At 48.3% G+C, this 12,467-nt stretch overlaps 1 protein-coding gene across 14 annotated transcripts in view; it reads left to right on the forward strand.

Moving 5' to 3' along the window:
- CSMD2 (CUB and Sushi multiple domains 2) overlaps positions 1 to 12,467 on the forward strand; it is a 650,869-nt gene that overhangs the window by 515 nt on the left and 637,887 nt on the right. The gene's annotated exons all lie outside the window — the stretch shown is intronic.

Raw genomic sequence — 12,467 nt, forward strand, 5'->3', positions numbered from 1 at the left:
CACCCTCACCCTCATTGCTGCCCCAGCCCCAGCCGCAACTTGGCCGGATGCGGCCGGTGTGGGGGCCTGGGAGACAGACATCCCCGCCTGGGGTTGCGGGGCACCTGGTCTGTGGCTTCAGTTTCTCCAGCCTCCCAGCCCCCAAGGTGCTAGGCTTTTTTCCGATAAACTTTCCCGGAGCCCTACTCCCCCGGCTCCCGATTCTGCCAGGCACGCTGGTCCAGGGGGCTGCAGAGGAACCGTGCACCCCCTCCCCATTTCCGCGTCTGCAAGGTCTGCCCTTCCCTGCCCCCGCCCATTTTCTCCAATTGAAACCGGTGCCCCCTCTAGAGCCGCCTGGAGACTGCGGCCGCCACCCCCCTCCCCAAATGCTACCCCTCCCTCGGCGCTCGGAGCTAGGAGGGGGTTCCGGTGGGCGCGTGCCCACGGTGGGGGTCCGGCGCATTCCTTGCAGGAGGGCTCAGGTGGGGGCTGGAGGGTGTTGAGGGACTGGAAGGAGGGGGTGGGGGTTGTAGCCGGGGGCGGGGGAGGGAGTGTCGCCGCCAGGCTTCGCGCTGCCACATTCCCCTCGGTTCTCACTCCGCGCCAAAGTGCCCTTTCCCGCGCCCTGCTGCAGCCGAGCGCCTGGGCTGCGGCAGCGGCAGCGGCAGCGGCGGCGCGGGCAGCGGGACCAGCTCCCGACAACCGAGTCCGGGAGGGGGCAGACCTAGCGGGTGCGGAGAGTCCCGGAACTTCGCGGGTGTCTGGCTGCAGCTTGCAGCGCGCGGGGGAGGTACGCGAACCTTCTAGGGAACCGGGTCCCCTGTGGAGGCTACTGGCCGTGACTGGTCCTCTCCCACTTTACCCACAGTACCCCTCCGAAGCTCAGTTCTAGCCACAACCTAGAAAGTTCCGTGTGCCCGGGTGGAGACGGGTCCAAACCGGGATGCCTGGAACCGCATTTTCATTTAGCCCTGGAGGCTGATACCCACTGGGGGAGAAACCGAAACACCTGCTGCCGAGGCCTGGACCTAGGGCACCTTCGACCTGCAGCCGTGTTTTCTTTTGTTTTTGTTTTTGTTTTGTTTTGTTTTGTTTTGAAACCACCGATTGAACCTCTGAAGGTTTGGCCTGGACCACCCCAGTTCCCCTTCTCGGGGAAGTGCGCCTCTCCTCTGGCAGGTCAGTGAGTGGCGAGCTTTCTGGCCCACTCTGGCCTCCAGCATCTTGTGAGTCTGTCCTCACAGACCGTGTCGCCCACCGCTTAACCGCGGCGTGTTGGGGTTCTTGGTCAGGGAGGGCGCCCCGAGCCAGCTCTGGCTCTCTCATTCCTAGCTGACGGGACTTTCTCAGGTTCTGCTAAGAGTCATAGCCACCGACACCCAGAGAGGGGCGCCCGCGGTGCGCGCGCCTGGGAGCTCTGGCCTCTCGCACACCCACACCCACTGGGAGGCTGTCCATACCGACGCTGCTGGTCACCCAGACTTGCCACATGGGCGGTGGGGGGATTGCTGCTACCTCCCGCCAGGCCTCCCGGACGTTTGTCGAGGCGAGGCCGGTGTCTGGCTTAGCTGATTGGAGAATGTCTCGGCATCGGACTGAATCGTTTTTCTGGCTAGATTTGTCCCTGCCCCTTGGGCATATCCTGCCCCTAGGGGAGAGAAAAAGGCCGACTCACCGGCGCTTGCACTGCTCAGCGGTGCTGGAATCCTGCCCTATAGAGATCCATTTGCTCGCAGCTCCTTGGTCAGTAGAGAAGTTGAGGGGAGGGGACCTTGTGTTCATGGCTTGGAGTAGTTCCTCTCTGGCAGACCCTGCTCTGGCTGGCAAGCTTCCAGCACATTTCTTTTCTTCTCTTTCTTTTTTTATTTTTATTTTTTAAGACGGAGTTTTGCTCTTGTCGCCCAGGCTGGAGTGCAATGGCGCGATCTCAGCTCACTGCAACCTCCGCCTCCTGGGTTCAAGCGATTCTCCTGCCTCAGTCTCCCGAGTAGGTGGGATTACAGGTGACCATCACCACGCCCGGTTAACTTTCGTATTTTTAGGAGAGACGGGGTTTCACCATGTTGGCCAGGCTGGTCTCGAGCTCCTGACCTCAGGTGATCCGCCTGCCTCAGCCTCCCAAAGTGCTGGGATTACAGATGTGAGCCACCGCGCCCAGCCCAGTACATTTCTTTTTAAGCTTTTCCCGCATTTAGATGGGCTGTTTGGCCTTGCAGGCAGCAGAGATTTGGAAATGAACTTGGTGACAGGAGATCGGCAGGATTTGGTACATTAGAAGGGGAAACACATTCATTTTGTGTTCAGTTCACACTGTTGAATTTAAAAGATGCTCAGGACTGAACCGTCTCCCTTCCTCGGCTCAGTGATCACTGGATAAATATCACTGTATAAATAAAATGATTTGAAAAGGGGAGTCTTCTTACCCACTATGTATACAGATCACCGTATAAATTAAACGATTTGAAAAAGGGGAGTCTCCTTACCCACCCATACCTTCTCCCCTCAACCCCTTTAGTCCCTGTCCTGCCTTGTACTCCCCCTCCCCCAGCCTCCCTGGAGACTTCCCACCAGTTACCTGCTCTCCCCATCAATCGCCCTCCTTTTTTTTTTTTTTTGTTTTTTCTTTCTTTCTTTCTCTTTTTTTGAGAGGGAGTTTCACTCTTGTCGCCCAGGCTGGAGTGCAATGGTGCAATCTTGGCTCGCCGTAACCTCTGCCTCCCAGGTTCAAGTGATTCTCCTGCCTCAGCCTCTGGAGTAGCTGTGATTACAGGTGCAAGCTACCACGCCCAGCTAATTTTGTATTTTTAGTAGAGACGGGGGTTTCTTCATGTTGGTCAGGCTGGTCTTGAACTCTTCACCTCATGATCTGCCCACCAAAATGCTGGGATTACAGGTGTGAGCCACCGCACCTGGCCACCCTCCCTTCTTAAAACACATTTCCCTTTGACCTGTAAACAGGCTCATCTTTAACATAAAACAAACCAAGAAGACTTCTTGGCCCTATTGACCTGTCTAAGCCACTGTCCCATCTCTCTTTGTCTTTTACAGTCACTTCTCTTCAAAGGGGTCTTCATGTCACTTTTCTCTACTACCAGTCACTCCTTACTTCAGCCTCTGTCTCCAGGATGACACTGGAACACTCTAGAAGAGAGCACCAGTGACCACCTCAATTGCCAAATACATTGTACTTTGTCTTTATTTTCCTTTATCTCTCTGTGGCTGTGGCCACTTTGGATGAATTTCTCTTCCTTGGGCTTCTGGGACACTGTGTCTTACTGATTTTTTCTCCTGTCTCTTGTGTGTTCCTTCTCAGTCTCTAACACTCACTTATTCCCCTCCCTGAAGTATGGTGTCCTGCAGCATCTAATTCTTTGTACTTTTTCCCATTCCTTTTCACCACTGCCTGGGTGAGCTCATCCTTGCCCAGCCCTTCCACTACCACACTCTGAAGCTTCCAGACAGATCTCTTCTGCCAAGACGTCTCTCCTGATATTCATCTATTGACTTCCTGGTCCACGGGAACTCTGGGTCTAGGTAACCCATATATCCAGCTGATTCTTGGACCTCTTCACTTAGGTGTTTCTCTTCCAAAGCAATCTTATTAGCTTCTTTCCTAAGCCTCCAGTATTTCCTGTGTGAGCTGGTGGTTCCTGTAGCCTCCCAGTTATGGAGCCTGGAAACCTTAGGATTATCCTCAACTCCTTCGTTATCGTGTGGCCATGAAATTCTGTCAGTTTCATATCCTCAATCATTCTCAAACCTAGCTACTTTCCTTGAGAAGCTCTGAACATTGAAAAAGCTATCTTGCCTTCCACTCCCTTACTAAGTAATTTTAAAAAAGCAATATTAAACTATAAGTAGACGGAATTCTGACAAAGTTCTGATTTTTCCCATGCCAACCACGTCATGGCTTAAAAAAAAAATCAAATGCCAAATTTAAAAAATTTCCCCTGCTTTGTATGTTGCTGAGTGCTTGCTTTTAGTCAGCCTCTTGTAGACTAGAGCACTGACTGTACTCAATATTCTATTATAGTGCAAACTGAGTTGTATTAAAAAGCATTTATTTGTCTGCTTTATATTAAACTGTGAGCTTACTGAAGGCAGGGACGATGCTTTATTTCTCTTGGTATCCCCCTATCCAGCTCAGGTTCTGGCATAGAATTGGTGCTTGATGTATGGCTGTTCAGTCAGATGATTTGTACAGTTTTCTTTACCTTGGACAGTTTTCCAGGGACTGATAAGACTAAATCAGGGGTCAAGGAAGCCAGCTGGTTTGCAGAGGTAATAAGATGACATAGACACCTGGTCCCCTGTTCCTTTTCCCCACAACTAAGTATCACCGTTTGGTGACAGCTCCCTAGATCCTAGAACCAATGCAACAATAAGCCCTTGGCATACCACTCTTCTCCAACCCTGAGCCAAGGAAAGGCATTTCACTACTCAGTCACCAGTGTGTGTATGAATTTGAATTTCCATTTGCAATCAAGCTGAGGGTTCATGGTTTTTAAAAAATAAGCTGACTGCAGCAGAGAGTGCCCACCGTATCTAGGGCTGGTGAGTGTGTGGCTTTGTTGAAGGTGAGATTAGAATCATGCACCAGGGACTGGAGGACCAAATTGCAGGGTCTTGGACACTGCCTGGTTTGGGTTTCTCCGGCAGAGCCTAGCAGGCAGCTTCAGCAGCACCCCCTTCACCCTCGTTCATGTCCCTGACTTGCCTGTTTCACCCTCATCATCACGCTAGCAGGATTAAGGGAATCTGATTGCTCCGCAGAGCCTTGTTGGAGACCCAGCTGATCTTCAGGCCTCTCTAGGGCTCAGGCTCCTTGCTGTAAAAAGGACAAGTAATTCCTGAGTTTTTGGAAGGATTAGAAACCAGAGATGCAACCAGTCCAGTGCCATACTTCATCGAATGTGCCTATGAAATAGAAGCTGTGGCCGAAGGAATCAGCCAGTAAGTCTGTGTGCCCTCACCATGTCCTGCCCCACCTACCATGCTCAGAATGCTGTTCTGGGCACCCAGGGGAGTTACGCTAACAGCTCATGTTCACTGAGTACTCACTGGCACTGTCTTAAGCACTTGTGTGTATTAACTCAATCCTCTCAGCAACCCAGTGAAGCCTGCAGTATTATTATTCCCATTTCATAGATGAAGAAACAGGTTCAGAGAGGACACATAACTTATCTACACACTAAGTAAATAGCCAAGCCACAGTTTGGATGCAGGCCTGGCTGATGCCAAATCTTTTACTCACAACCCTATTGCTATTCAACTTCTTGGGGACTCAGCTGGTACCACATCCCTGGAAGCCTCTGCCCAGGCTGCCTTCTTCGGCCTTGCTCTTCCCACTGGGCTATCCTCGTCAGTTATGCTGTGCTGCTTTTGAGGCCTGAATCCTACACTTTTAATCCTCAAGCAGCTATTGTCCATTCCTTTCCACTACAAGCTCCTGGAGGGGAGGCTGTAAAGTCATTCTTGGTTTCTATCCCCAAACACCCATCTAGGTGGAACTCTACTGTGGGTTCTTACAACTCCTCAAGTTTCCTCTGTTGTCAGACTCATCAGGACATATTGAAATTTCTTGCTTAATGAGGTGGTATCTGTCTCATTTCCCTAAAGGACTGTGAACTCAGGCAGGGCAGTGTAGCCCAGCTCAGAGCACATAGTGGACACTCATTCAGTGTGCTGGTGAGACAGTCAGAGCTGATGAGACAATCAGAGGCAAGTTGTTTGGAACCCAGGGCTTCCTTTCCCTCAGACCACCCTCTTGGGCATTCCCAGGGCAACTGGGAGCTGGGAATACTGGAAATGGGTTAAGGGGCATCTTCAAGTGGGAGGCAGCCCCAGGCCCATCTGCACAATAATAATAGCTCTCCTTTACTGAGTGCTGGTTAAATGTTTTATAGACATTACCATTTAATTATCACTGTAATCTTATATTTGAAGATACGGAGGCTCAGAAAGTAAGCAGCTGGGCCAAGGCTGTAGAGCAGGTAGGTAAAGAAAGCAGGATTTAACCTCAAGTCTACCTGACCCTAGGGCCCATCTTTATGGAAAGCACTTGTTACAGTGCTGGGCCCATTGTTAGCATTCAATATATGTTACATACTATTACTATTACTGCAACTACAGTCTACTTGCTTTCTGCACCAGCTTCCTAGAAATATAAGAGAAACAATTCACACACTGCCACTCTCAGGCACCACTATATGCAGTGGGGAGGGTCTTTTCTCTTTGCTCCTCTGGCTGAAAGCACACACCTTAGAACCTGGTCCCCTCACCCAACCCATCAACCTAGCTCTATGCTCTTCATCCAGGAGGGTAGGGAGGGAGAACCCTGTACCTCGAGAATGCACTGCATTGCCCTCCCTGGGTTTCTCTCATTGGGTAGCACATGGCCTCTCACCCTTCCTCTCCGTCTGCTGCAGTGTCGTGAGAGCTTCCCCAACAACAGGGGAACATCGGGGTGAACCTGAAAATGGAGGATTATTTCAGAGTGTTTATCCTTACAAAGACTCTGTCTCAGGGTTCACTCGCTTTGAGAAGGACTTGGTTTTCCCTTGGACCCACAGAAAGCAAAGAGTGGGCTATGCAACATGAGAGTTTCTCAACTTGAAAATGATGGCGTGGCTCTCAGAGCTCTTTCCTTACTCTTGTAAGTTAAGAGAAACAAAGGAAACTCATATTTATGTTTTCCCTGGACTCTAGAGAACTCAACCTCCTGGACTGTCTTTTCATACTCCTCTTCTAAAAATGAGATTCTCTATCTTCTTTTCTTTTCTCCCACCGAAACACACACTTAGTTCTTAGAGCTTTGGGAGAAGGTGAGACCCCTTTGGCCTTCTCAGGTAGCTTAATGTCACATGAAAGATAGTCATGACCCACTATACACCCACAAATGTGAACTTTAGCCAAACAGCGGATGAGAGGGGAGGAGATGGAGTGGAACATGATGAGGTGGGATTGGAGACATAGCATAATTTGAGGTAGACTGAGCTCAAGTAGGAAGACGTAAACTGAGTAAGATCAAAGGTAGGTTGGGCTGTATTGGCACAGGATAGATAGAGTGAGATAGGTGATGGAATGGAATGGGATAGGATTGAGCGAGATGTGATGTTGGGGATGGGATTGAGAGGGTGGGGTGTGCAGTATTCAGGGGATTGACTGGGATGCAGGGTGAGGTGGGGAGGGAATGTGTTAGAAGACACTGGGGTGGGGTGGGATAAGATGGGGTGGGTGGAGTTGGGATGGAGTGGAATGGAACAATTGGGATATGATGGAGTGGAGGTGAGATGTATTGTGATAGAATGGAATGAGATAGAGGTGAATCAGATTTATTGGGATGGTTTGGGTTGGTTGAGTTGGAACAAGAGACTGGGAGATAAGATGGAGTTATTATATAACCAATTGAATGGGCACCAATTGAGTGGGCATGAGGAAATGGGAAGTGAGGAAGGGCACTGGAAATAGCTGGGCCCGCCTCACAGTGTTGTAGCATCTTCATCTTCCTGAGCAGGACTTCTTGAACGTTGGTCAGTTTGTTTCTCACCTGAATTGTGAAATTTCCAGCAGACATAAAGTCTCCATTAGCCTTTGGTCCCATATAGCATGAATCCTAAAATGCTGGAGGCTCCCTTTTCCTGCCGTAAGGGATCATTCTTCAGAGAGACGCTGGGAGTGCCATGTGGCCACCACCAGGAATCCATCAGAAAACTGTGCTTGGCATAAACCAGGAGCACCAGGGCATCTCCTATCAAGTCCACCATCAGAGAAAGACATTGTGCCTACCCTAGAGCTAGTACAGTGGCTCCACTCACAGAAAGGAAAGCCGAGGATGGAGTAGGGGTTTACCTCCACGGCCCCCTCTGCTGGGGGAGTCTCTTTCCTAGAGACTCTTTTACTTTCCACCTTTTCGTGTCTGCATTGGAAAATTTTAAACTGAATTTGTCTTTCAAGGGATGTCAGTCCCACCCTTGAAAAATCATTATTGTAAGGAACTTTTATGATGCTAAAAATAATGTATGTATAGTTAAATTACTGAGAGCACCAAATTACTCTTAGAAATTTACTTGAGAATCTCCTGTGCCATCTAACACAGAAAATAAGGGCTTATATTGCAACACAAATAGCCTTCCTACCTGCCAATGTCTAATTTATACCAATTAAGTGCAATTATAATCCAGAAACCTCAAAAAATTATGTGTCCATCTTCAAGGTTTTCAAATAGAAAACAGAATAAGTTCTATTATTAAGTAGCTCCATCTATTTATTGATTGAAAGTAAGCGAGTGTGACGGATGTAACTGTAAAGGGAAAAAGCAGAGACACTGAAATTTGAGATACAAGTATTTTATGAGAGAATGTGCAGACATTTTGTGCAGAATGATTGATGGCCCTTTCTGAGATGAGTAAGTGTGGTAGAGTCGACTCAGGCCTCGGGAGATTTGTCTTCAGTTGCTGCCTGACCCCACCCCTTTCCCTACCCCAGCCTCAATCTCTCTACCTACCGACCTTCATTGCTTCCTGCATTGCCGTTTCAGGAATGGAGGGAGTTCAGTGATTGGCTGGGACTTGGTGATGTGTGTGGACTTGGCAGTAAGAAGGAGATGACAGTTTAATAGTTTATTTTCAGTTCATGCTAAAATGTTCCTAGCATAAAAACAGACATCTCAATGTTGGCATCCCCTCCTGCCAGGGACCTATGTGGCCCTATCCTCCTGGCTTTATCATATGTGCATTCCTAGAAGGGTTGACCCATAGCAGATCCTCAGCTGGGAGAAAGGCCTTGTTCAGCCTGGGAGTCAGGAATTCAGCCTTCCAGACCTGGCTGTGCCCCTAACCATCTATGTGACCAGAAGCCAATCATTTCATCTTCCTAGGCCTCTATTTTCCCACCTATAAAATGGGGATAATAATACACAGTGTGTCAATGCAATGATGGATTTGGAAGTTCTTTAATCAACAAAATAAAAATAAGCCAGAGATACTAGAATAAGACCAAAAAAGTATCTAGTTTAAGCCCATCCAGTGGGAGATCCTGCCCAGGGCTTGGGCTTCTTGGCTTTCGAGAGATGGGGAACTCACGACCTCTGCAGACAGCTTGCCAGGCTATTTTTCAGGTCTCAGGGGTGATAGGTGAAGGAGGGTGGGCTTGCTGAGCTTCTTGGCCTCAATCCATTCTTGCCCTCCAGTGGCCTGTGGGACTGCTCCTGAGAACTCAAAAGGGAAGAAACAAGCCATCTCCATCCAGAGCCCATCAGACATCCTGGATGCAGCCTTTTCCCCAACCACCACCCACCCCTGGGCAGCAGCACTCTGAGTTCAGTCTCGGAGAGTTGACTGCTTGGGCTTCGCTCTCACTGACACATTCATCCAGGGTATGAGATCTGAATGAGGCCTTTAACTATAGCAAGAGGAAAATTCCCTGTATTCGAGAACCACTGGGACGCACATCTCCTACAATACTTTGTTCTAAGGAACATGGAAAGAAGACAATGTTACAGGGACAGTTTTCCTGAGTTACGTGGAAGGCACAGTTGACGTTTTCTGTTTTCTGCACCCCCACCAAGTCTCAGGTGCATAACATTTGAATTAATCCTACCCTCAGTCCACAAGCACTTTATGATCACCTATCTGTGCGAAGCTCCTCTCTTATTCGCAAAGTTTGCTTCCCTTCATCCCCAATCCTAAAGCTATCCCAATCCCAGTAAGTACTCATTCTGATGTGTTTGATGTATGTCTTCAAATATGCATGGATCCAGGCAGGGCGCAGTGGCTCATACCTGTAATCCCAGCACTTTGGGAGGCTGAGGCAGGCGGATCACGAGGTCAGGAGTTTGAGACCAGCCTGATCAAAATGGTGAAACCCCATCTGTACTAAAAATATAAAAATTAGCCGGGCGTGGTGGTGTGCACCTGTAATCCCAGCTACTTAGGAGGCTGAGGCAGGAGAATCACTTGAACCCAGGAGTGGAGGTTGCAGTGAGCCAAGATCGCACCACTGCACTCCAGCCTGGGCGACAGAACAAAACTCCGTCTCAAAAATAAAATAAAATAAAATAACATAAAAAAAGCATGGATCCTTATAAAATATATCGGGTTGTTTGTATGTATATGTATTTTTTATTTCTATAAGTGATATTGAAGTATAAATTTCATCTGCTTTCTTTATTTACTCAACAACATATTTTGCATATCTCGCCATACTCATTGAGTGTACCTAGTCAGTGGTTTCTAACTGCTGCATTGCATTACGAGTTATACATCCATCACATTTTACGTATCTGTTCCCCTGAGGCTAGCCCTCTAGCTTATCAGCAACTCCCCCGTACTCCACCACTCAAAGTTCTGAAGAACATCCTTGTACATTCCCTCTTGGGACCCTGTGTGAGAATAGTTCTGGACTATATGAAGGAGGATTTGGTACCTGGGTTAATGTGTTAATTTTTCATGTTCTGCCATGGTGTTTTCCAGAGCACCATGGAAATGGTGTGCCAAGTCACATTTCCACTAAGAGTGCCCAAGAGTTTCTGTCTTCCCACGTCCTCATGAGTACCTAATATTAGCCACCTGTCCAATTTTGCCATTTTTAGGAATGTAAAGTGCCATCTCATTGTATTAATTTACACTTTGGTTACTAGTAAGTCTGAACCTCTCTTACAGGCCTTGTTAGCTGTTTGAACTTCTCTTTTTCTGAATTACCTATTTATATTCTTTGCCCATTTAAAAATTGGATTTCTTATCTTAGAAATCTTTTGGTTGATTTGTAGAAGTTTTGTTTATAGTCTAGGTGTTGCCCTTTGTTAATTTTAGAAGTTACAACTAGCTTCTTCTAGTCTTTTATCCATCTATTTGGCATATGCCAGCTTTCTTTGGACACAAATGCTTCGTTTTGATATAGTCAGATCCATCAGTGTTTTGGGGGAGGTAGAGATTGAGATATGAGGGCACCGATGAGCTAGAGGGCAGGGTGGGGTCCCATGGGACCTGCTGTCTGTGTGGAGGACTCTGAGGAGTCCTCGAATCTTCCTGTCCATCCTGGGCCCCCACATTCTACAGGAGGTTTCTCTTCTGGCTCAAGGCCCTGTGTTTCCTGAAGGCCCCAGTTAAAGTACAATTTAATGGATGGATGCTATACCTAGATTGGGTAGGAGGATTACTCAGTCCTTCAACAGGCATTTATTGAGTGCCTCTGTGTGCCTGAGCTCTCAGCTGCCTTGGGGACATGGGCAAGTTTCAGCGCTGAGTGTGCATAAGAGAGGCAGCAACACACAGGCTCAGAGCAGCATTACTCACAACAGCCAAATGGCGGAAGCAACCCATGTGTCCATGTGCAGATGAGTGGATAAACAAAATGTGGTATATCCATATGATGGAGTATCTCTCAGCTTTAAAAAGGAAGGAAATTCTGACACCTGCTACAGCATGGCTGAACCTTGAGGACATCATGCTAAGTGAAAGAAACCAGTTACAGGCCAGGTGCACTGGCTCATACCTATAATCCCAGCACTTTGGGAGGCCTAGGCAGGTGGATCGCTTCAGGCCAGGAGTTCAAGACCAGCCTGGCCAACATGGTGTAACCCTGTGTCTACTAAAAATACAAAAATCAGCCGGGCATACTGGTGCATGCCTGTAGTCCCAGCTACTGAGGAGGCTGAGTCACAAGAATCACTTGAACCAGGGGGGTGGAGGTTGCAGTGAGCCGAGATCGCGCCACTGCATTCCAGCCTGGGTGACAGAGCGAGCGTCTGTCTCCAAAAAAATAAAAAAGAAAAAAGAAAGGAGCCAGTTACAAAAGGGCAAATAAATACCTACCATATGCTTCTACTGATGTGTGAGGTATTTAGTGCAGACAAATTCATAGAGACAGAAAATAGAATGTTTGTTGCCAGGGGCTGGGGAGGGAGAGATGGGGACTTAATCATTTAATGGGCAGTGACTTTCAGTTTTGCAAGATGGAGAGAGTTCTGTGGATGGATGGTGGTGATGTTAGCACAACAGCATGAATGGACTTAATGCCACTACATTATATACTTCTAAATGGTTAAGATAGCACATCTTATGTTATATGTATTTTACCACAATTTTTTTTTAAAAAAGAGGGACAGCTCTTTAGACACAAAGGATCAAGGAAAGCTCCCAGAGAAGGATGTTCAAGCTGAGACCTGCTGGATCAACAGGAGTGAGCAGGTGAAGAGAGGAGCAGGAAACGGCTTGCGACAGTGCAGGTTCATCTGCATGGGCTCCTGGTTGAGTGAGAGTGGGTTGTTCCAGGTCTAGAAGAAGGTCTGCTCACCAAAGAAAGGCACTGAGAAGTCTGGAAGGTTTGGAGAAGGAGGGTGGCCAGATGGCTTGGCTGGCAGCCACAGGTCTCTGAAAAAACACAATGAGGGTAGGATGCTACTGGGGAAGGCCGGTCTTGGTGAGGGTGCCTGGAGCCCCATATCAGCAAGGAGGGGCTGAGGGGATCCTTTTTCTTCCACGAGT

This window comes from Macaca fascicularis, chromosome 1 (assembly GCF_037993035.2).
Source record: "Macaca fascicularis isolate 582-1 chromosome 1, T2T-MFA8v1.1".
Classification (NCBI taxonomy): domain Eukaryota; kingdom Metazoa; phylum Chordata; class Mammalia; order Primates; family Cercopithecidae; genus Macaca; species Macaca fascicularis.